The sequence below is a fragment of the Sarcophilus harrisii genome, chromosome 2 (assembly GCF_902635505.1).
Source record: "Sarcophilus harrisii chromosome 2, mSarHar1.11, whole genome shotgun sequence".
NCBI lineage: Eukaryota > Metazoa > Chordata > Mammalia > Dasyuromorphia > Dasyuridae > Sarcophilus > Sarcophilus harrisii.
In genome coordinates, this window is record NC_045427.1 from 292,480,410 (window position 1) to 292,507,338 (window position 26,929).

Here is a 26,929-nt window from a genome sequence, read left to right on the forward strand (position 1 = left end):
TTATCTTGAGGTGAAATTATTAATTGTATCTATAATTTGCTCTTCACCCAATCTTTTTTAAGATGAGATTGTTTAGTTTCCAATTACTTTTTGGTCTATTTCCCCTTTTTTTTTTTTGAATGTTTTTATTGCATCATTCGGAAAAGAAAGCATTTATATTTCTTGCTTTTTGCATTTAATTTTGAGGTCTTTATTTGTCCTAAATATGGTCAATTTTTGAATAGGTTCCATAAACTGCTGAGGAAAGATATTCCTTTCTATCTCCATTCAATTTTTCCATAGATCTAACATACCTAATTTTCTAATATTTATTTTACTTTTTAATTTTTTTCTTAAAATTTGGTTTTTTGGTTTTTTTAATTCTAGGGTGAATTGAATTTCCCCAACATTACAGTTTTAGCCTTTTCCTTTTAACTCTTTTTAACTTCCCTCCTTTAAATTGGTGTTTTTGAAACAAATTTAATATTGTAGGGTTCTTTTTTTATCCACCCTTTGCTTATTGTTTCCTTCCCTTTATCTTCACCCAATTAGAGAATTTTTTTTATTTAAATCTATTTTTTACTTACCGAACATTAATGATTTTGGAAAGCCATTTGTCTTTGTTCTCCCTCTTTAAATTTTTTGAAAACTTTTAAAATTTCTTTAATCCGCTTTATTGCATTCGGGGAATTTTCCCTTCCACATTTTGGTTTTTTCTGATTTCCAACCTTTCCTAAATAAACCCCAATTTTTTACTTATTCTTGGTTCCCCAACCCCCTTTCCCCTTTTAAATTAGGACCCCTCTTTGTATGTGGTTTCCCTCTTTTTAATCCCTCCCTTCCCACCTTTGGTTTTCCCTTCCTTCCCATTATCTTTCTTTTCCCTTTTTTTGTTTTAATCAAGTAAAAAATTTTTAAAACAAATGTAATTTTTTTTTTTACCAACCAAAAGAAATACCCCCAAATTTCAAAGAAAGTTTTTTTCCTTTTTGGGATTTTCCCTCTTTATTCTTAAGGTTTGGAATCCCTTTTTTTATTCCCTTGTTTATTTCAGAAACAAATTTAAATTATTTTTTATTAAAAGTCCAATTTCTTCCCAAAGAAATTTTCCTTTCGCTTATGGAGTTTATTTTGGGATCCCAAATTTTTGTGCCTTCAGAAACAAATAATTCCATTTGTTTCTTTTAATTTTTGGAAGGAAAGCCACTTGGGTGTTTATTTTGGGCACCCTTGGTTTTAAATTCTTTTTTTTTTTTTTTTGGGGCGCCTTTAAATTTTTCCTTTAACCTGGTATTTAAATTTTGGTTTTTTTTTTGGGCTTTTAAATTTTTTTCCTTTCGAAGGTTCTTTTACAAATTCCTTTTTTTAAGGGTTTTTTCTTTGGTTCTTTTTTTTCTAATTTTACATCTGGGCATTCTCTTTGATGAATTTCTTGTAAAAGTAGTATCTAGGCTCTTTTTTTCATCATAGTTTTTGGAAAGGTCCAATAACCTCAAGTTATCTCTCCTAATCTATTTTTCCGTCTGTTGTTTTGAATAGATAATTCATGGTTTTTTTCAGTTTGTCATTTTTTTTGTTTTGCCTTTGACTGTTCTTGCTGTCTCAATGAATCCATTAGTTTCTATTTGTTCAGTTCTAATTTTTAAAAATTATTTTCTTTTTAGCTTTTTTTACTCTTCTTTTTATATTTCCAATTGAGTTTTTAAAATGTTTGTTTTTGGTCTGTGGAATTTTTTCCATTTCACTAATTTTTTTTTTAGTGAATTATTTTCTTTTTCCAATTCACAGATCCTACTTTCTTTCAAGTTCTTTTGTCTTTTCCAACCTAATCCTACTTTTCTTTGTGGGTTCTTTTTATTTTTCCAATTCACCAATTTTGTTTTTCCCTGACTTCCAAATTTTTTAATTTTTCCAATTATTTTGGAAGTTTTTGCCTCTTTTAATTTCTCTTTCCCTTTCCCCCCATTTATCTTCAATCCCCTTTTTGAGACTTTTTTAATGGTCTCTTTGAGAGCATCATGTAAAGGAGGAAAGCCCATGCATTTTGCTGTTTGAGGTCTCTTGGTTTGCTGACCTGGGTTCTTTTTTTCTGCATAGAAGCTATCTGGTTCTTTTCATCTTTTATTCCATGTTTTAAAGCCTTTTAGGGTATGTCTCCTAGGCAAGGGGGGTTACCAGCTTCCCCAGAGCAGGGAGATGTAAACGGTTGGGAGGTAGGGGTGTTGGTAAGGGGAGTTTTCCCTTCCCCAACAGGAAGTGGATTCAGCACTGGCTGAGCTATTGAAGTGCCCAGTAGGGCTGTGTGGGTTAGCGATTGCCCTGGGCTAGAGACTAAGAGGTGAAAGTGTCACTGCCCCAGGCCGGAGCCTCTTGTGGGACTGTGAGTATTAGCAGCTGACTGCTGACCCCCAATTCTACCGAACTCTGACCCAAGCTCTGCCTGATGCAAATCGGCCCTGGGAAAGCTCTATGGCCCCAAGCCAAGCCCCACACTGTGCAGATTGGAGGCTAACCCGGGCTGAGTCCTCCTGCAGTGTAGGATCACAACTGCCCCAAGGAAAAGCCCCTACTGCTGGTTGGGGCTGCTTGCTTGTGCTGAGATCTGTCCTTTCACTTTCGGTTTGAGGCTCTCCTCGGAACCTAATTTCTCTCCCAGTCTGTGCTGATCTCCCCCCTGGCCCCAGAACCAACCTTTTTTGGCGAGACTGCAGATTTTCTTTGGCTGGCGAGTTGTTCTACTTCTTACCTTTACGAATTGTAGCAGTCAAGACTATTTTTGAGGCTCGATATAATATTGATAAAGAGGGTAAGAGAAGAGCTTAGAAAGTAGCGTGTGCCTTCTCTGCCATCTTGGCTCCGCCCCCTAGCTTTTGTTTCAATCATCAATAAAATAACAGATACCACCAACAATTGTATCAATTGTTTTTACGTTTACATAAAGTCACCCCCATCATGCCCTGTCAGATATTCCAGTCATGTCCCCAAGGTCAAATCCTCCCCATAAAATCTACCTATGGGCCATGCCATGGCCAGCTCCCTCCTTTGGGTCAACCCACCAAGGCACTGTTCCTAGTGGTGTCTTTTCTATTCCCCTTCTCCCATACCATGTGGTATCTCTCCTAACTTCATTATGCTTCCTAATCCCAGTTCTCCCATGATCCAGCTGGCCAGCTCAGGGCATGCATCATGGGGTGTTTCCTTTCTCTTGGTAAATAGTAAATTCCATTAAGGAACTTGCCCTTTCCATCATTTATTATTAAAACCCTTTTCTATGTTCTCCCACTCTATTTCATGTTTATCATTCCTGTTGTCTATTGTATCCCTCCATTCGGTCTGTAACTCTTCCTTAAAAAAAAATCTAATTTTTGCCCAAGAGAAATGACCAATGTAAATTCCTCACATGACTAAACCCCAATTTTTGGTACTGGCCATAATCTGATGTGTACACAACCCACATAATTTTTGGGTCTTTGACTCACATTTTTTGGTGCCAGCCCAACATCCTGCTCCTCTCTCTGTGTTCAATGACTTATTCCTTTCTCTTTGCCAAACATCATAATCCACATCAATAATATTTATCCATTTTAGATTTCAGTATAATTACAGTAATCTGAAACAACTTAAGTAACAATATCACAATTTTCATTAGTGATAGTCAAATAGATATAACATAGTACATTGCCAAAATGAATAGGAATCTCATGTAATTTACAGTCAAGCTACTAATTTAACAAATACAACAATTGAAAAAAATATTTTAAAAAATCAATGATTTTGATTGTGATATTCTAACTGGACATTGCATTCAAACTACCAATCGCTTTTGCAAATCAGTCTTTCTTGTTCTTTGTTTTTAAAACCACTTATTAAAAAAAAAAACTTTACTATTTGCATTATAGGCAATATCTAAATAACTTTATAAAAGTTATAAAATAACTTTTTATAAAATGTATACATATGTCCAGCAGACCTGACAAAATTTTCAAGCATAGCTCCTAATTTTTACAAATTACCCAATATTCAATTTAGAAAGCAACATATTTCATCTAATTAGGAATTAAAACATGTGACTTCTTTAGATAAGTTACCAGAGAACTTTGTTTTAATAACTGTTTATTGTTGTTTCAAATCAAATACAGATTTAAACTTCTAGTAGCAATACTACATTATTAATATATAGATATTTTAAAAATCTTATTCCCAAATACATCAATTAAAAGTAATTCTACCAATCATAAAGAAGGGAAAGGGACCTGTATGTGCACGAATATTTGTGGCAGGTCTCTTTGTAGTGGCCAGAAACTGGAAACTAAGTGGATGCCCATCAATTAGAGAATGGCTGAATAAATTGTGGTATATGAATATTATGGAATATTATTGTTAGGTAACAAATGACAGAAGGATGATTTCAGAAAGGCCTGGAGAGACTTACATGAACTGATGCTGAGTGAAATGAGCAGGACCAGGAGATCATTATATACTTCAACAACAATACTAAATGATGATCAATTCTGATAGACGTGGCCATCTCCAGCAATGAGATGAACCAAATCAGTTCCAATAGAGAAGTAAGGAATTGAACCAGTTACATCCAGTGAAAGAACTCTGGAAGATGACTATGAACCACTACATAGAATTCCCAATCCCCTCTATTTTTGTCCATCTGCATTTTTGATTTCCTTCACAGGCTAATAGTACACATGTCAAAGTCCGATTCTCTTTGTACAGAAAAATAACTGTTAGGACATATATATTATATTGTATTTAATTCATATTTTAACATATTTAACATGTATTGGTCAACATGCCATCTGGGGGAGGGGATGGGGGGAAGGAGGGGAAAAATTGGAACAAAAAGTTTGGCAATTGTCACTGCTGTAAAATTACCCATGCATATAACTTGTAAATAAAAAGCTATAATGAAAAAAAATAATTCTATCATATACTATTCAAATTTAAATATACACTAATTTGGGTCACATTTTTGGGAGAAATCTCCTCTTCCCTCTTAAAAACTCCATTCTTCTACATTGCCTGAAATCTCTGAATTAGTAGTAAACTGTTTGAGAACTGAGATGGAGATACACATCCCTGGAGCAAAATGACAATGGCTTCTATCTCTCCCCATAAATTTTGTATTTTTCCCTTTGTGACTGTATTGAGAAGAGGGACAGATTTTAAAGTGTAAAATGGATATACCTAAATTTCCACAAGCTGTCCTTTTACAGAATCCAGAATCCTTTGAGAAGAGCTTTGGGACTCTGGGGGGAATTGGGTAACCTAGAGACCCATCTAGAGAGAAACTGAGACTTACTCCAGAGCATGGAGTTTTGGGGGAGCCTAACTTTCTTTGGAGAGACTGGACTGTCTGGAAGTCTACATGCAGCAGCCTTGGTCATTTGCAGTCCCCTCTAGGGAGAGAAGCTTGCTTTAAGAAAAATTCAGGTTAGTTTGCATCAAGATTCCTTAAAAATGCTTTTAAAACCTAAAATGGCCACATATTTTTCTTTGTAAGTCAGCTAACTGAGAAAAACATAGAAGACACACACCTACACAAACTGCTTTTAAATTCCTTTTCTTTCTCTCTAGTTCAGTTATTCCTTCCCTAGTTTTTGGAGAAAAAGTTATTCTCTTCTAGAACCCCACTTCTTTCTTTACTAGAGTTTCTTGTAAATTTCTCTTGTGCAGATCCTTCCTGCACCCCAGCGTGGAGATTGTCAATGAACCCATATGACTAATATTTACTCAAATCTAGATTTTCTGACATCCCTTCCCCCACCCCAGCAGTTCCATTCCTTGGAACCATTACATTCCCCATCATACTGACCTGTCTGACATTTCAGACTCCATAATATGACCCTAGCCACTTAAGACAATACTAGATAGTCCACGTTCTTACCTTTGGTCTGTGCACAGAATTTGCTGCAGTACCTGCTCTAGTTCCCTCCCTGTTTCCTGGATTTCTGAATATTGATCTTGCTTATTAACATGGTCCTGGGAACTTAAATAGTCCAGAAGAGAGGAAGCCCAACCAGAGCCACAAAGCCACTGAAATCAAGGGGACATGTATCCTTGTGCTTTGACAGGGATCACTTCAAATTCATAATGTCTAAATCCTGGACAAAGTCCCCATTTATAAGAAACAAAGTGTCTCACCAAGAACTCCACTGACTTACTGATGAATGCAAGAAAGATTTATTTTACACTTTTGTAAGAACGTGTGCCCAGGTAAGTAGACACCTGGCGTACTCTTTAAAATGATAAGGAGTATCTATCTGGAACTATCAGCAAGCATGATCTGTAATGATGATAAAGTAGAAGCTTTCCCAGTAAGATCAAGCGTGAAGCAAAAATTCCCAATATCACAAAAATTATTCAATATAATAGTAGAAGTGCTAGTTATAATTATGAGCCAAAAAAGAAAGAAAGAAATTGAAGGAATTAGAATAAATAATGTGTTTAAAAAAAAACTATTACTCTTTGCAGATGATATTCTGGTATACTTAGAGAATGCCAGAGAATGTAAAAAAAAAAAAAATCCTAAACTGCTTGAAATAACAAACAACTTTAGCAAATTTACAGGATATTAAATAAGCCCATTTAATAACAAGCAATTTTTATATGACTAACAAAGTCTAATAACAAGAGGTTAAATGAAAAATTTCATTTAAAATAAGTGTAAACAATATAAAATACTTGAGAGTCTACCTGCCAAAACAAACTCACAAACTATATGAACACAATTACAAAACACTTTTCACATAAATAAAGTCAGCTCTAAACAATTGGAAAATATCAATTACTCATGGGTAGGACAAGGGGATTGAACCATACTATTTTCCTTTGTTTTTTTGTTTTTTTACTAATAGTTTTCTCTTTTTTGAGTCTTTTTTCACAACATGAATTATATGGAAATTGTACATATATAATCTATATCAAATTGCTTACTGTCTTGGAGATGGGGAGAGAGATAGTGAAAAGAGGGAAGAAGAAAAAATTTGAAGCTCAAAATCATACAAAGATGAATGCTGAACACTATCTTTGCAGACAACTAAGGAAAATAGTATTTATATTTTATCAATAGGAATTTTATTTTTCCAAATACTTGTAAAGATAGCTTTCAACATTCATTTTGTAAGACTTTGTGTTCCAAATTTTGCTCCTCTTTCCCTTACCCCTGAATCCATCAAGAAAGCAAGTAATCTAATATAGGTAAAATATGAGCAAACCTTTAAAATATATTTCCATATTTATCATGTTGAGCAACAAATATCACACTAAAAGGGAAAAATCCATGAAGAAGAAACAAGCAAATACAAAAAGTGAAAATACTATGCTTTGATCCACATTCAGTCTCCAGAGCTGTTTCTGGTTCTGGATGATATTTACCATACCAAGTGTATCAGAAATATATTGAATCATTACATTGTTGAAAAGAGCCACGTCCCTCACAGCTGATCCTTAAATAATCTTGCTGATATTGTGTACAATGTTCTACTAGTTATGCTCACTTCAGCATCAGTTCATGTAAAATTTTCCAGGATTTTCTAAAATAATTCTCTCATAATTTCTTATAGAACAATAATATTCCATTACATTCATATACCATAACTTATTCAGTCATTCCCCAACTGATGGGCATTCACTCAATTTCTAGTTCCTTGCTACTACCAAAAGAGCTGTTATAGACCTATTTGTACACGTAGCTCCTTTTTCCTTTTTTAGAATGTCTTGGGAATATAGACCCAGCATGACATTATTGGATTAAAGGATCTACACAAATTTATAGCCCTTTTGACACAGTTTTAAATTGTTCTTCAGAATGGTTGGATCACTTCACAATTCTACCAACAATGCATTAATTTTCCAGTTTTTCAAAATCCCCCTCAGCATTTGTCCTCTTTTCCTATTATCTTGGCCAATTTGAGTGGTATGAAATGCTACTTGAAGGTTGTCTTAATTTACAATTTTCTAATCAAAGTGATTTAGAGTATTTTTTTCACATAACTATAGATAGCTTTAATTTCTTCATCTGAAAAATATTTGTTCATATCCTTTGATCATTTATAAATTGGAAAATGACTTGAAAATGTTATTAATTTAGAAAATACAAACTATTATCTTGACAAGTAATTGGGAAAAATCAAATACTATTTTAAAAAAATAAAGATGTCTGAGATTTTCAGCTTGGTATTATCAAAGGAAATATGCAAATCAGGTTAGAGGGAGTTGTGGAAAAGATAATAAATTGAGACACTAAATTTAAGATGTTGGTAGGATACCCTAAGGAGCAAGTTACAAATTAAAGAGTGAGACTTTGGAGATACATCAAGGCTAGAGATAAAACTTTTTAGAGGTCATATGTATAGAGGTGATAATTGAAGCCATAGGAGAGAATGGAATTGGCAAATTATATTTTTCACATGGAATGTGTTTATTTTAGAAAATTTGCACCTTGCATACATCAAACAAATTTTTAATCACATATCATAAGGAGTCCTTCAGAATTTGGATAAATACTTATTTGTTCCTTGCTATTTAAGATTTTTATTAAATATTCACTTTTAAATTCTAGCACACATTATGTTTTATTGGTAGGAAAATCCAGTGCTTAAGAATTAAAATGTTTGTCTGCTTAATTAATGTGACCTCCTGGTAAAATTATGAATCTCCATCCATGCATATCTCCTCTGTCTGACTGTTATTCAAAGGGAGGCAAAATTCCTTGGTTGGACCACAGGAGTGCTGGTTGCGGACAGCAAAGTGATTACATCTTGTTACTGTCCAGGTGAAGGTGTATTTGAAGCAACAATGTTTGGCCTTGTACAGCTTCTCTAGTCTCTTTAATGTGGGGAACAAATTGTGGATAGCTTGGATATGCTTTTTATAATCAGAAATCATATCAAACTAGAAGATGATCTTAAGGTGGCCTTCAGTAGTTTCCTGGAATAAGTCCAAGAACAGACAAAGAACACAATGGGTCCTGAGGAACTGAGTCAGCTCCAAGAATTGCTATGCAGTGTCTAATGGGCTTTTGGATGTCTCACTGTTTGAGACTACAATGACATGATCTGTGGAATTTAGGGGATGGTCTCAAAAGTAGAAATGGCCCAGAGGAATGAAGAGAATGATTTAGGTTTTGAAAAATGTGAGTTCACTCGGCTAGAGGTCTTGGGAACCAGAGAAGTGAATGTAGGATTTCTGGTGCACTATGTAGACTAAGATGATTCCTTAATTACTTTAATAAAGTTTATTAGGGGCAGCAGAGCCAATTTGGTAGAGAAAAGGCAGGTACTCACTCAACTTTTCCCCCAAACTGCTACAAATTCCTTAAAATAATGTTTCTAAATGAATTTTAGAGCATCAGAATACCCAAAAAGACAAAGGTGAAAATTTCCCAGTTGAAGGCAATTTAGAAGGTCAGCAGAGAGAGTCTGTGATACAAGGTGGGAGTTCAGTGTGAAGTCCCACTACAGGCCATACAAGAGTCTAGCTCCAGACACAGACACAGACACAGATACAGATCTGGCCCCAGTCAGACCTCTGAATAAGCAGTCTGAATCAGACCAGAAGTCTAATGACTTTAAGACTAGTCAGCTCAGAGACACTAAAGAGAACCTGGAGATCTGTGGACCCAGGGTGGAAGCCTAGTACGCAAGCCCAACCCCAAACCCATCCCTGGCCTGGACCCTAGTGTCAGTGAGGTGGGACCTTTGTATCAGCAGCAGTGCTGGAGCAATGGCTTAATAAATTATGATGTGTGTTTGTGATGGACTATTATTGCTCTATGAGAAATGATGAGCAGGATGTTTGGGGGGGCAGGGTGAAGACAATAAAACAGTGGTTCTCAAACTTTTGTTCTCAGTATCTTCATGTTGTTAAAAAAAACTATCAAGGATCTGTTCAAAGAGTTTTTGTTCACATGGGTTTTATTTATAGCTATTTACTATATTAGAAATAAAAAAATTTTTTTTGAATTTGTAGACCCTCTGAAAGGGTTTCAGAGACCCCAACAATTCTTTGGACTACACTTGAGGACCACTGCAATAAAACAAAATGCCTGGAAAGTCCTCCATGAACTCAAGCAAAGTGAAATGTACTGTATACGCAGTAAGAATAATATTCTGGGATGATCAACTATGAAAGACTTTACTATTCCTCTTCCCCTAACTAATTTTATTAAAGCAATTAAGGAATCGCTTTAGTCTATATAGAAATCCTCTACATTCATCTCTCTGGTTCCCAAGACCTCTGGCCAAGTGAACTCCATATTTTTTCAAAACCAAATCATTCTCTTCATTCCTCTGGGCCATTTCTACTTTTGAGACCATTACTAAAATGCCACAGATCATGCCATTGTAGTCTCAAACATTGAAACTCCAAAAGTCCATTAGACCCTTTGTAGAAACTCCTGGAGCTGACTCAGTTCATAAGGACCCAATGTGTTCTATGTCTATTCTTGGACTTATTCCAGGAAACTATTGAAAGTCACCTTAAGATCATCTCCCAGTTTGATATGATTTCTGATTATAAAAATCATATCCAAACAATCCAGAGTTTGTTCCCCACATTAAAGAGACTAGAGAAGTGGTGTGCAAGGCCAGATATTGCTGGTTCAAATACATCTTCACCTGGGCAGTAATCAACTGTCAGCAGTACAATCATCCATGACTACTCTGAAAGACTTATGATGAAAAATCCTATCCATACTCAGAGAAGGAACTGATTTTATCTAAACACGGACTGAAGCATTCTCTCTTTCTTTCTCTATCTCTCTTTTTTTAACTTAATTTTTCTTGAGGGTTTTTTATTTTCATTAGGGTGTGAGATTTCTGTTCATTTTTTTTTCCCATAACTTGACTTTTATGGAAATGTCAGACATAACTTCACAAATGTTTTCTTAATTGTGGTTAGGTATAAGAGAAGCTAGAACACAAAAATTTTAAAAATAATTATAAAAATTGTTTTGAATGTAACTGGGAAAATATTAAATCAATTAATCAATCAAATTTTTAAAAGTTTAAAAAATAGCATGTATTTAAATATTTTTGAATTATAAATTCTCTCCTTTGATAAGCAATATGATATCAAATACACATAGGAAGTCATTCTTTTAAAAATTAAATGTATTAAATTAAAAAAAAATAAAATTAGTTTGGAAATCCTTCAGTGAATCAACAAGTAAGATTGTAAGTTCAAGACACTGAATTGTTATTAGGTATCAAAGAAGTGGAAGACATGGCTTCAACCCTCAAGAAACTCTTCTAGTTGTGTAAAAAAAGTACATAATAGCAATTATATGTAATTATATGTGTTTACATTCTTTTTTGCAGTTAGAAAATATTTAACCTTATTATGTTATTTGACTCTGACAACTTTGTGAGTTGTATACATTAATATTTCCATTTTATAGATAGGTATACTGAGGCTTAAAGATTAAATGACTTGGACAGGCCATATACATTTGAAAAAAAAGCTAAAAATATAATATGATCAATGAAAATAAATGTTATAGATTGTCATCTCCTTGAGAGCAGATACTATTTGCATTTCATTGTCTTTACGGTACTTTATATCATGCATGGCACAATAAACATTGTTTATTGACTTAGTTGACAGATGTCATAGGGATTTAGAGGTTAAGGAAAGGTTAGAAGGGCCTATATTTTAAAGAGAAAACCTTATAAAAGGAGGGGGTTGTTCACTGAAACATAAAGAAAGGATACCATCTTAATAAGATAAAAAAAAGGAAGTCATTTCATGTGGAGAAAATATCATGAGTGAAGGCATATTAGTGGGATAATTTGTTTGGGTACAACTTGGCTAAAAAAAGAAGAATTTGATTAGGAATTTAGTTGGAAATTACACAGTAATGAAAATTGGGACCAAATTGTAGATGGTCTTAAATGTCGAATTTAAGAGTCAGAGGGACTAGCAATAATGATGCTAACTTCCCTCCCCCCCCAAATAAAAGGACTGTTACAACATTTGTAAAATGCATAGAAGAATATAAATGGACATCCCAAATGAAACACAAATAAGCAAGACTATTTTGAAAACTTGGATATTAATTTGTACCAGTTTTATCAAAAGGGAATCACTTTGAGCCAGAGCATCATAGTTTTATATAGAATCTGCTTTTTTGTAACTACTCTGTTTTTATGGAAATATTTTGTGTGTGTAAAAGTTTGAAATAACAAAGCTTCAAAGAAAAAAAAAACTTCGTTATGTTAATCACTTGCTAAAAAAAAAATCTTGCTTTTTTTTTCCTTTTCTTTTTTTTTTTTTTTCACTGCTTGTTCAATTTAAATTCTTTAACCTGACCTTTAAGGCCCTCCCTAAAGGTACCAACCTACTTGTGATTTGAATAAAGGTTGAATCTCTGATTTCAGGGAGAGAAGAAACTGCCTCCACTAATGTAGATTGACACTCACTTTTGCATAGTCTTTGAAAGTCGTCTAGACCACTGAGATATTAAATGATTCACAAAGTAAGACTATTTCAGAAGTAGAATTTGAACTCAGATTTCCTGGATCAATGGCCAGGTTTCTATCTACCATGCCACACTATCTATTCTACCTTCTTTTCCATTTTGTCTAACATGAAACATTTGCTCTAAATTATAGCTCTATTATTTTCCTTTAAAAAACATTGATCCTTCAGCTTTCAAATATTAACTTATTCTATTCCATTTCATTTAATCCATTTATTAAGCAATAATATGTAAGAGGTATGGTGATAGGTTTTGAGGATACAAGGATAATAAATGTACCAATCTCTATTCTTGAAGAATTTATATTCTAATCAAGGGAGATTCTGTGTGTGTGTGTGTTTGTGTGTGTGTAAATATATGTACATAAATAAATATGCATGTAATCAGACTAAATGTGAAGATTCTAAATGCAAATCAGTACAAAGTAGTTTATACAAGCTAGATTAAAAGGGTAAGCATTAACATTTGAAAGGATCAAGAAAGGTTTCATGTAGAAGGTTATGCCTGAGTTAAAATCTTGAGTGAATGGTTAGACTATGATTCTACTCCCTGGAATGACATGCATTTTTGTGGATATTGATTCAGGTACTACCTATTTTTCAAGACCCAGAGTCAATCCCACATCCTATAGGAAGCCATTCCTGATCCCCAAAGATTACAGAAATCTTCCTTAATTTATAGTGTTTTCTCTTCTGTTTATTCAAATGGCACTGAAGAATGTACTGATGGCTATTCTTCTTTTACTTTTCATATATATTTGTTTTCTCTTTTGGACTAGTATGTAAGCAATTTGTTATCAAAATCAACGTTTGATTTTATTATTGTTATTATTCAGCTATATCAGTCATATCAAATTCTTTGTGAGCAAAAGGTTTGCCATTTCCTTCTCCAAATCATTTTTATAGATGAGAAAATTGAGACCAGTAAGGCTAAGTGACTTGCCCAGAGTCATTTATTTAGTGTCTGATACGAGATTTGAATTTAGGAAGCTGATTCCTCCTGACTTCAGGCCTGGCACTCTAGTCATACTGCCACCTGGGATATAAAAATATAGTTACAGAATGGGTGGTCAGTTCAGCTCTCACTTTCCCCATGAAATTTCCCATAAAAACAGATACTCAACATATTTGTTTTAGCACTTTATCCAGACTTCTCTTTTAGTTTAGCTCACTTTATTTTGTCCTTATCAAATTCAATCTCTTACTGAATTTGTGTATCTTCCCCAGCACCCCCATCTATCCATCAAATTGTAAAATCCTTCAGAGTAAGAACTATGTTATTTTTCTTATTTAAAAAGACAGACCTAATACAGTATACATTTCAAAGTTTGTTTAATAGATTTAGAAAAGAAGTATAAAGTGATAGATTTAGACCTTTGAAGTCATGGAGTCTAATCTTTCTGTCATAGAGATAAGTAACTGAAAAAATTGACTTGCCCAATACTATGTGTGTAAGTGTGTATGTGTGTGTGTGTGTGTGTGTGTGTGTGTGTGTATTTGAGTTCATATCCTAGTGCTGATATTACTTAGAAAAAAAAATCTCTCAGTTAGCTTCTTTATCATAGAAGGATACTATTCTTTTTGTGACCTACCTCACAGGATTATGATGAGGAAAGCATTTTTGAATCTTCAAGTACCATCTGTTAGTGATTATTAAATGGCTAATAAATATGTGTCAAATTGAACTGATATTTAACTACCTCAAGGTCAAATGAGTTACCTACAAAGAGAAAATAAAATAACATCTTGAGTATTTAAATAAAATTGGAAAGTGAAATAAAATTTTGAAACATGCTCCAAATGACTTTGTGTTATGAAATAGCTGCAACATTTATTCTCAAAATAGCATAAAGAACTAAATTGTGTTTAGAAGTATATTTTTAATTTAGAGAGTTCAATAAATGTGGGTTTTTGTCTATATTTTGCCAGGTTTCTTTTTTAAGTCAACAAAGTTAAGTGAAAAAATAATATTTTAAGGAAAGATAAATTAAGAATAATAAGTAAAGGGTAAAATATATTTAAGGATGGAGTTTGAAAAATAGATGGAAAAATAATGAGAGGAACATGTAGCAATAGTTATTCTCAAAAATAAGAATAACAGCATTGTGAGGAGAAATTTTTTATCAGGAAATGAGAGGAAGATGAAGTTTAATTTATGAAGTAATGATTGACCTCCTACTATGTGTTCTGCATTATAATAACTCATAATTATCTAGCACTGTGAGGCTTGTAAAGTGCTTCTTTCCCAAGCAAATGATATACTAAGTATTATTACCTCATTTTTAAAGTTGAGTAAAATGAGCCTCTGAAAGTCTACATTACTGCCTATGATCATACCTGTAGTTAAATACATGAAGAATCCCTAATGATCAACATTATCACCATAACAACTTCAATCTTGCAAGTTTTATGTTATGTTACTCATGGAAAATTCTCCATAGTTGGTAATGATCTTTATCCTCAGACCTTACAAAACACTGAATTTTTCTGTTTCTGATTCTATTATCTTTAGAGAGCAAACAGTTCTCTTAATTCCATTTTCAGTCATTCCACTAAACTACTTTGCATTTCTGTCAGGGAGTTCCTGTCAGTGAGTAAAGGGAAAGATGAGAGTTAGAAAGAACTCAGATACCTGGAAAACTAGAAGGAAAGAGTGACTAGGATCACTCTTTGATCTATTACAAAAGTGTTCTTTGTTGCCCTGTTGCTATGCTCATTTGAAAGTTTGGAACCAAAGTTTGGATAAAGAAAAAGTCATGACCTAACCTCAAGCTCAAAGCAGAAAGTATTAGCTTATGTCTTTAAAACACTACAGGGATGGAAAAGGGGGTATAGGGGACCAATCTGAAATCAATAAGCATTTAACAGTACCTACACTTTAATTTCCTATTCAGGGAAGGCATATTGGCTGAAGATAGATTTATAGATAGAAAGAGATATATAGTTGTATACTTCCAAATCAATAGGATTTATACCTTTTTTATCTAGAGCTATAGGACACTTCAGCAGTCACCTAATTCAAATGACAAATTTTACATATTAAGAGCTTGAGGCCTATGGATATTGGGCATATGAATCTAATGGAACAAAGGGCTTTCTATTCCCTTAAAACATCAGATAATTTTCTCCTTTTTCCTTTGATTACAAACTTTCCTTCCCTTGAAATGTGCATTTTCCTTCAGATTATTCTCCCCTTGTTGTTTTTCTTGCTTATTTTTGATGTTCAATTCAAATATGACCTTTTCAATGAATCTTCTCTTATTTCCCCTTTATGTGTTCCCTGAATTAACAAGCATTCCTGGAATCATAACATATTAGAGTTGTTAAGGACATGAAAGGTTATCAAGACCAATCCCCTCATTTTAAATGATGAAGAAACTGATACCCCCTAAAATGACTTACTAAAACGTCACACGATTTCATATGTGGTAAAGTCAAAATTGCAACCAATTTTTTTTTGGGGGGGGTATTTTTGTTTGTTTTTTTATTCTATCCCCTGTCTTCTTTACACTATATAACTGAATAAGCCCTCACACCAGGGCTTTTCAGGGTTGTTCATGCATGTTTGGTATTCATCTGTCACCCAACTCTCACCCATGGCTGCTAAACAACTTGCAGCAGCCAAACCATTTCAGTAGATGAGCTAAACTAGATTGAAGTTAACTGACAGATGAATGAATTAGGGGGATATCTACTGCAAGCACATGAAAACTTCCCCTGGGCAAATAGACAGGTAAGATAATTTATTCCAGTGGTCACAAAGATACTAGAAGAAGACATTGTGGAGTATTTAGAGCATGGTCAGGTGTCAAAGATGACAAATTGATCCACTGCATCCTCGCCATTCATCTTTACTTTTTCTTCACACTAGACATCAATGATGTTGGAAGAAAGAGTGAGGCTGATGACTTTGTGAACCTCTCCCTCACTTAATCCAATTTGTGTATGAGTTAAGACATCATTTCCCTACCTCCACACACCCCCAGCACCCTATTGGGGTATTGGATCTCTTCAAAAGCAAAAAAATGAACTAAAACAATACTATCGACTTCATCACTTAATGGATTTCACATTATATCTTGCATTATTCAATATATGGAGGATATGAGATTTTATCATCTTGTGGAAACTCTCCACACCAACATTTATATCTTAATAGATAAATCCTAGAGAAGTGGAAAAACTAAAATGTATAAGACGGAAATGTGATCCTAGATCTTCTTGAGTCTTTCCTTTACCCTATCTGATATGCTGCCTTTCCTTTGAATTATAACATTTGTATAAATATAAGTTCTTAGATTTAGATTTTGAAAGACACAGAGAAGTCTAGCTGCCTCACTTTAAAAATAAGGAAATTGAGGTCCAAAGAGGTTAATTAACTTGCCTAGTGCCACAGAGGTAGTAAATGCCAGAGCTGAGATATGAATCTAACCTAAAACACCGGACAGTACATAACACTGTATTTTACTATTTTCCTTCCCCTATAGGATTCTAAGCAGCTTGAAGGCAGTTTCATTTTCCTTCATGTTTCAAAGTCTAGTACATAGTAAACATCCAAATATTTATCAAAATAAGTTAATAAAAAAAGATGCTGCTTAGGTACCTGTTTAAAATACCACACTCCTTCCCCCGCCCCACCCCTTTAAAAACTTAACTCAGCTAAAACTAATGTGTAAATATGACTGATATTTCAGGCAATTGAAAGTCATGCTGGTAGTATTTAAAAAAAAACAGAAACAAAAACAAACAAACAAACAAAAATTACTACCAGATTCTATTCTCTGTAGCATGTGAAAGGTCTTTCTTTTACCCTTATCTAGCAGAGTACAGAGAGCAACATAGAGACTAGAAACTGAACTTTGAAAAGGAATGTGCAAAGATCAAGAGAAAAAAAAAGGAATATTAAAGTGCTAAAAAGACCTTCGTTTGTCTTAATTATCTTCCAATGCAGTTCCTATTTCTCAAAAAGGGAACACAGATGGAAAAGTAATTAATGCATAAACTAATTAGTGAACTCATTTACCAATTGCTGCATGATAAATAAAGCAGGCTGTAGGAAATATAGCAGGTTGAAGAAAGGTGATGATGGCAGGATGGGATAGAGAGATTAGTGGTCAGACTAGCAATGATGAATAAAGATGATTTTTTTCTCAGACCTTGTTTTTATTTTTTTTTTTCTTTCTTTTTTAAAATAGTTTATTTTTGTGCTTTCAATTAACACATTTTTTTCAAATCTGTCCTGGTCATTAACCCTTTAATAAGATAATAATGATGATGATGATAACAATAACAATAATAAAACTGCTTTTATTTTAAAGAGGAAAAAGTTAAAGAAAGGAAAATTAAGGGGGGAAAGTGTTTAAAATAAATCAACAAATATAGGAGGAAATAACATGCTGCTTGAAAAATATAACATTTTACTTCTTTTTAACAGGAATATTTTTTATTTTGTTAGCATATATCAAAAACATTAATGATTTAATGATTCCTGCATAATAAAAAAAATCAGTCATGCATTTTATTTGAAATCTTATCAAAAAGTTTTATATATATGTAGTTTTTAAAATGTTTTCATATATATTAATTAAACTATTCTGGGCAGGTAATAAGAATAAATATTACTGTCATTTTACAAATAACAACAATCATTACTACTACCACTGGGGTTCAGAGATAATGAAGTAATGATGAGTAATATCACAGAACTCCTAGGAGATGGAGTTTACAAGTGTTTTCCTAGTTCTCAACACTGACTATTTAGCAGCAGTTTTTTATAGATCTCCAAACAATCTTTTTTCCAGGAGAAGCCTCTGTTTCTTAATGAAAAGAACGCTAGTGAGCTTTCCTCTTCTCAAAATGATTTGACGATCTAACAAAAGAGATGTGAAGAAGCATTTCTTCACCCTCACAACAAAAGATTAGGATCCATTTTTCTGAACTGAACAAAATACATATCATCCTATTAAAGGAACTCTTATCATTCTCTTGCCAGGGACAGAATTTAAATTTAACTCTTTTTTTTGGGTGGAAATCAGAAATCCATGCAAAATATGCATATCACTCAGCATTTTCAATGGAGATAATATATTTCACAGTTGGTTTCTCCAGATGAAAACTGTGTTATGTGTTCTATTCTGAATTCTTCTATAAAAATAAGCTTTGTATATATAAAAAAGGTTGTCTGTCTTGATGGAAAATGATGGTCTGTCTTCTATGTTGCATTTGAGAGAAGTGTTTACAATTGATCCAGGTGTTTTTTCCTAACTTTTATAATCCATGCAAAGCAATAAAACAAAACAAGGAAGAGATGAAACAAGTGAAAGAAGAAGGAGAAAGGAAGAAAAACAGGAAGGAAAAAAAGAAGAAGGGAAAAAGGAAGGAAGGAAGGAAGGAAGGAAGGAAGGAAGGAAGGAAGGAAGGAAGGAAGAAAAGCAAAATGGAAAGAAAGAAGAAAGGAAAAAAGGAAAGTAGGTGAAAGAAGGAAAGGTGGAAAGGGAGGAAGAATAGGATGATAGAAGGGGAAAGACAGAAACAAAGCAAAATTATTCTGGAACTAGAATCCAAGGATTCTAGTGAAATGCAAAGTCATTAAGTATTTCAGAGGGATGTAAACAATGGGATTTGTAAAGGTCATTATACACCAGTGGGGATTAGAGAAAGTTTGATAAAGGAAGTAGAATTTGAATTGGATTTTAAGGGATGGATAGATATTCAATAAATGAAGGAAAAACATTTTGAATATGGAACTGAATGAGCAAATACATTGGGTTAGGAAAAGCAGAAGGCAGAACTGAACATTTTTCCTTTGCTAGACCATGAATTAGGATTATAGATTAGAAGTGTGTAGAACCTTGGATCCCAGAGAAAATAAAACCCAGAGATGTTAAGGTACTTGTCCAAGTTCATACAGGTAGTATGTAACAATTAAGATTATCTACCATGTTTTCTAATTCCAAACCCACCATTCTTCCAATTAATGTGGTTCTTTCAGATAGAATTGTGCCCTCTCTCCTGGGTGTCTACTGAAAATCAAGAAGAAAGCATCATATTGAAGTAAAAAAGAACTCTAGATACAGAAGCAAGAAAGATTACCATCTGTATCTCAGCTTTGACATCTCCTAGTTTTAGCCATAAAGTGCTACATCATTATCAGCTATTATTATTATTATTATTTATTAATTTCTGGTCTCCTCCAAAGTATGAGAGAAGTGAATCCATAACACAATTTGCATTTCTCTTTTAAATGACAAAAACATATTATCATACGCATCACATATAATATATACATTTAATTGGACAGTAAAATTAACAATAGCATTTGCTTGTCCCTGTGCTAATCTCATATTAGAAACACTGCAAGAATCATGCCTCTTTGTCTTTTCAGCCTCTCTTTCTCCCAGACATATTAGTTAATTGTATTTTTATAAATATATACCCTGAAGATGTATAAGCATGATTAATTTTCTTATATTAATAGGACAACCTGGTATTTATCCTGAATTTTTAATCTATTCTTGCAGACTGATTTTATCATGCACTCTGTCAGGGTCACATATGAACTCTCAAAGCCCCAAAAAGCCTCAGTTATATTAATATTACTAAATGCACAGTTCTTAGCAGGGGATTTCAACAAATTCACTTAATATCTATACTAAGGAAGATGAATATAAGGATTCATATAGTACCTACTAAATACCAAGTACTGCTAAGTTTTTAAAATAAATATTATCTAATTTCATATATATGTATATGTATACATACACACATATGCATGTATGTGTGTATACACACATATATAAATATATAATATATATATATATATAATATATATATATATATATATATATATATATATATATATATATATACCAACCCTGTTAGATAGTTGCTGTTATTACCTCCAAGTTAGTTGAGGAAACTGAGACAGAGGCTAAGTAATTTGTTCAGCATCATATAGCTAGTAAGTGCCTGTGATCAAATTTGAACTCTGGTGTTCCTGATTCTGAATCCAGTGTCCTAATAGATTTGAATTTAGGTCTTCTTAACTCCAGGCCCAATGCTCTTATCTACTCTTCTACTAGTTGCCCTGACTCACTATCCAACCAAGACTTGGTATTCAACTCTTGCTATATCCAAGACTTCAAGCTACAATCCTGCTGATGCAGAGGCACCAAGATTTACTTTCTCAAGGATCTTACATTCAAAATAATCTTTGTTTAATTAGGTCAATGACAATTTAGTAATTTAAAATGTGAATTTAGGATGCTTAAATGTCAGTAACTAAATCACTATGTTGAAGCTTCCATAAATGATGAAATTTTATTTTAAAAATTCCATTTAAAATGTCTACTTTGAATTCCATAATAATATTTTAAGGGTGGATTCATTTTTAAGATTTCCTTAGTGTATGGAATTCATGATATGAAGACTCTTCTGATGCAAATCATCCACCTAGTATTTTATAGTCTCGGTGTTCAACGGAATGTACCAAAGACTTGAAATTAAGAGACAAAAGTTCAAATACTATTGCAGACACTTACTAGTTGAGTGATCCTGGACTCGAAATACCAATAGCATTTATCTGGCAAAGCTGTTTTGAAGAACACATGATATAACAATTTAGTATGCTTTGTAAACCTTAAAGTCCTCTAGAATTGCTGCTTTTGTTTTTTGTCCTTAATTCTCAGATAAGATCATGACATCCAGAAGGTGAAGCCATGTGAATTAAAGTGAAGAAGCACTATGCAAAATTATTATCCTCACTTTCTATTCCTGAGTCATCTGGATCAAGTGGGCAAGATATAAATCAGGAGGACTGGAGATAGCTCTTACACTAGAGATTCCAGTTATTCAGCAGAGATACCTAGAACACTGATATGATTATGACACATAATGACTGCACTAAAAAAAAATGTCTTATATGTATATTGAAGGCAGCTATGTGGTACACTGAAAAGACTGCTAGACTTGGAGACAGAAAAATCTGAATTTCAATTCTATCTCAGGTTACCTGTATAACCATGATCAAGTTATATAACCTCTTTCAGCCTTAATTTTCTCATCTCTAAAGAGGGGATTGTGTTTTAAAATAATTTAGGGAAATTTAATTAGTGGTTATTAAAAATAAAGGTGGTATATATTTTTTTCTCTATCAAGTTCACAGAACTTCTAAATTCTGTCAAGGTGTCCCAGTAAAGAATTCATCCTTGAACTACCTTCTCAAAAACAAAACAAAAGAAACAAACAAAAAGGAAAAAACAAAACAAACAATCCTGTGAAGATTGTTTTGGTTTGTTTGTAACATGTATTGCTCATATGTAATAACACCTTCCTCCCAGGATTGTTGTGAAAATTAAATGAGATAATAATTATAAAGCATTTAGCATAGTAATTAGCAATTCTATTATTATTATTATTAGTTTCTTCACAAAAGTTAAGAATATTCAGGTCATTTCAGTGATATCTGGTACTTCTGGGTGAGGTTGAGGAACTTCCTCTCCTAGTACAACTTCTCTTTAACTTCTAGGACTAGAGAGGTTTTGCTATTTACTATAATTCTCATGGTATGTTGTAAGAGTTACCTATGAAGCCAAATCTTCTGGGTTTCAAGATTAACTCTATTCCAGATTCCAAGATATTTCTCCTATTCTTTATGAAAACTATGCAAAGTGGTCCAAGTAATTTTTTCCTTTTTATATGTTTTTATTTTCCATAGTTATATATAAAGCCATCCTACTTATCCTGATAATTCAAAATAATAGGATTATGCCTAAGCATATTCACATATGCCTCCATACTCACAGAATAAGTCTTCTGGTTGAAGCTTTATCTTTTCTTTTTCCTTTTTGTTTTCTTTTTCTTTTTCGGTCCAAGTATTTTTATCACATTTTATATACGAAGGAACTGAGACTGAGAGAGCTTTAATTGGAAAGGTTCAAACTTAACATGTAAAGGGTTTCATTAATGGAAGTACCCAAAAGGACTTCATTGTATTAAGATGATACTCTTAATACTATTGTGATTTGAGTCTCAAGGACAATATAAGTGAGGCTTTCCTATGTTATAATTTGAGTATCATAGGTCATATATAACAGATGTTCAGTGAATTGTTGCTTCATTTTGTCCAGACCTTTGATTTCATTCTAAGGAATTCTTATTGTAGAAACTTCCTCTGTCAAGGCAGAGAAGCAACTGGTCTGTAACTTTGTTTTTTTCTAGCAAGAGTTCTTTACCCACAGACAGATTTTAGAGGATTTGAGAACTTGAATAAGATAAAAAAATACACCTTTGTTTTCAATAAGCACTAATTTAAATTTAAATTTAAAATTCCCTTAATTAAAGAAAAAGCATCATTCTGAAGAGGGGTCCCTAGGCTTTACTAGGCTCTCTCCTCAACCAGCCTCCCAACCCAAAAAAAAAAAAAAAAAAAAAAGAACATCTGCCTTAGAAGATTGGCAAGGTTAAGCAAATTGCTCATGATCACATAGCTGCTATGTGTCAGAGAGACAGGACTTAAAACTGTATTGGCTTGACTCAAAGGTCTGGCAGTATCCACTAAGGTTTACTCCCTTTCAATAAGTGCCTATAGAATAGAATTCTTAAAATTGAATTTTTTGCTATTTTTCCCTTGAGACAGTGTAGCTCACATATAAAAAAGCTAAGCAAAAGTAGCAAAAGGGATGGGGAAAAAACTGAACACTGACACTTGTGTATCATGCTCTCTGGTAATAGAACTGGGGCTATTAGCATTTGAGAATTCCATTTTCTCTCTCATTTATCTTTGTAAGATACTCTTCTACTTGAGTGTCTCAGTTTACCTGCTTGAAAAATGAGAAAAATACATTGATTTCTCAGAGCTACCTGAAGAGCATTAAAAAAAAAAGTTCAAGATTTCAATCACTATCTTTTCTTAGCTAATATTATGCCTGAAATGGTATTGTGTCTAACCATGGACAACATCTAGTGTTTGTGGGATGAAAAGCCCTTACAATAAATAAGCACCTTTAGTTTCTTATCTTCGTTACCATAAGTCCTGCTAAACTTCCCTAATTTTCTCCTGCATACTCCTACATATTTCCCTATTAGAAAAGGCAGCTGCAGATATATTAAATGATGAGTGCAGCTTTATTATATAGTTCTTACTTAGTACAGAGGTCAGTACAGAGACCAACATATTTTTCACTAGCTGATCATGAATGTACTTCAATACTTTTGGGGAATATTTCTTGAAATGCCAAACCAGATGTATTAAAATGTCTTCTATCTAGAGCTGAAATCTTTTCTCATAAAAACCCTTAAAACTTAATAGCAGAAGTATATCATATTAGCATACCAAGCACTACATTAAAGTAACATTACTATTCCGACATATCCTCTATAATCTAGTAAATTCAGAGAAAGAACTTGAGTTCAATGTTAACATTCAATATTTAAGTTTTTGCTAAGATATATACTCAATACTGGGGATAAGACATTGTATAATAGGTACCAAAAGAATGGATCTATACAAATTATGTATTAACATATTTCATAGGAACATAAGAACTACAGATAAATGATTGGCAACAACATTTGTTGAATGGCCATTGAATGTAGATCAATATATTGACTCTCTGCCTCTCTCTGTCTTCCCCTTTCTCTCTCTCTCTTCCCCTCCACTCTCTTTCTTTCTCTCTCCCCCTCCCCCTCACACACACACACAAGCAGAAAAAATAAAACTTTCTCTGCTCTTAAGAAACTTATTGTCAAGTTGGTGAAACAGCAGCTTGCATAGTTAGTCACTAGAATGTAGTAAAATAATTTTGGAGATAATGATAGTTCTACTTATGATGAAAAATGCTATACATATGTAGAGAAAAAACTGATTGCGTATAAATACAGATTGAAGCATACTTTTTTATTTTATTTTTTCTTGAGGGTCTATGTTTTCTTTCACAACATGACTTTTATGGAAATATTTTGTATAACTTCACATGTGCCTTCTCAATGGGGAGGAGAAGAAGGGAGAGAATCTGGAACATAAAATTTTAAAAACAAATGTTAAAATTGTTTTACATGTAACTGGAGAAAAACAGAATATTAAATAAATTAACTTAAAAATTGCAGTCACAAAAAAAGAAAAGAAAATGCTTCTTGATTCTAGTCTCCTCTGACAATAAGTGGTAGAGAAATGTTGTAAAAGTCACTTACCCTCTTCAGACTTCAGTTTTCTCATCTATAAAGTGAGGAGTTGCAGAGCAGGTGCAATATTGGTAGTGAGAATGTCCTCATTGGTAGGTCCCTGCACTATAACAATGAAATGAATGCTAGACAATACTACCCTTCAAAAAAAGAAAAGGCTAGCATTATTTACTCTTTAGAAGAAAGACTTTTTAAAAAAAATTTTCCAAGTTTGATTAATGTAGAAGTTAAGCTAAAATTCAATAGACATAGAAATAGGTCACTAGGACTCCATGGAAAACACGACTGTGTTTTAATTTGGAAACTTAGTCTATCATCTATCTAGCCATCTGATTTTATTCTCATACAATTTGTATGTATAATATGTGTTTATATAGCAGATTACATTTATACTTTCATATACATATATTCTTATATATTACACTCACATGTCTCCATATATGCATTTACAATATTTGTATATAAATATACACATTCATATATATTGTTTTAATCCTATATATGAAACTGATAAATATATACAACAAACACATGTGTATATATAATATATTTATAGGGAAAAATGAAAATAAACTCATTATACTTTGTGAAATGAATGTTCTTTTGGAAATTATAGCAAACTGTGACAGGTATTGTGAGAAATATTTCAAGGAATGAATGGTGAAGAAATTAAATAAGTTCCTTCAATCATCCTAAATTGTTTTTTCAATGTGATCTATAGTTGGAAGACACATTAATTGTCATTTAGTGAAACACTTTAATGTTTTACCTGTGAGGAATCTGAAATTCCCAGAGTAATAAAATACTTTGTCCTAGTTCATATAATAAATAAGTGAAAAATATAACTTTCAAGCCCAGGTCTTCACTTTGGAGATCTAGAATTTTTTTTTTTCCATATTCCATGATGGTTTCCCCATTTAATACACTGATTCTTATATATTTTTCAATTTCCATTCCCCTAAATTAGCATCATTAAAAGCATAAGTTTTATAATTTTCCTAAAGACAAAACCACTGGTTTGGTTTTCAGAAAGGGAGTTTTCACTTAGAAGAGGTTAGCTAAATAGAATTTGGGGCTAGAGATTAAACACTCACTCTCCTAAGTGCTGAAGGGATTTAAAATGGTTACCACAAGCTGACCCTTAACTAATTGTAGTGCTAACAGGGAGACTCTTATGAAGTAGATAACAAATAGCTTCTCCTTAGGAATTGCAAGAGCTTTTCAGTGTGCCCTTTGTTTTCAATGGTGGCTGTCATCTCCTGCTTCCCTGAGGGATTCCCCAGATGGCCACACACTGTGCTCAGGGATAACATCAACTTTTTAAGGAATAAATCCATGTTCATCAAAAGTTAACTCAATTTCAATTATTTTTTTCCTTAGATATTTCCCAAATACATATAAATTTTTAAAAAAAAATATTAAAAAATGATTTCCAAATCCGTTCCATTGCTCTCCTGACCTGTTCCCTTTCTTGAGAAAGTGAGCTATTTGATTTTAATTATATATGTGATGGTATGCAAAATATATTTCTACATTGGTCATGTTAGAAACGAAAATAAAAGAAGCATAAAACAAAAATATTAAAAAACAAAAAAATTATGCTTCAATCTACATTCAGAAATAAATAGTTTTCTTTCTGGAAGTGGACAGATAGCATTTTTCATAATGGATCCATTGTAATAGTTTGGGATCATTGCCTTTATCAGAGTGATTAACTCTTTTATTGTTGATTCTTTTTACAATATTGCTGCTACTGTGTATAATGTTCTCCTGGGCCTGCTTACTTCACTTTGCATAAGTTCATATGAGTCTTCCCAGGTTTTTATGAAAATATCTTGCTCATTACTTCTTGTATCAAAATAATATTTCAACACAATTATATGCCTTTTCTCAACTGATGTGCACCTTTTTGTTTTCTAATATTTTGCTACCACAAAAAATTGCTATAAACATTTTAGCACAAACAGTCCCTTGGATTCAGTTCTACTTGTAGCAAATAATGATTGTGTGACCTTAAGCAAGTGACCCCACTAACTGTCAGTGCTCCTCCCAACAGCTCTGGAAAGATATAAGTTGCAGAGAAGGTGCTGATCTGAATTGGTCGAGAGAGGTGGCTTACTGAAATTTTCCTAGACCAGTAAAATCACACATTTGCTCAAATTTTTAAAATTAATATTTGTAATTTATTACAGCAGAACAATATTATATTGTAAATATACATATATTTACACATTCATATCTACATACATACATTTACTTCATAATTTGTTGAACCATT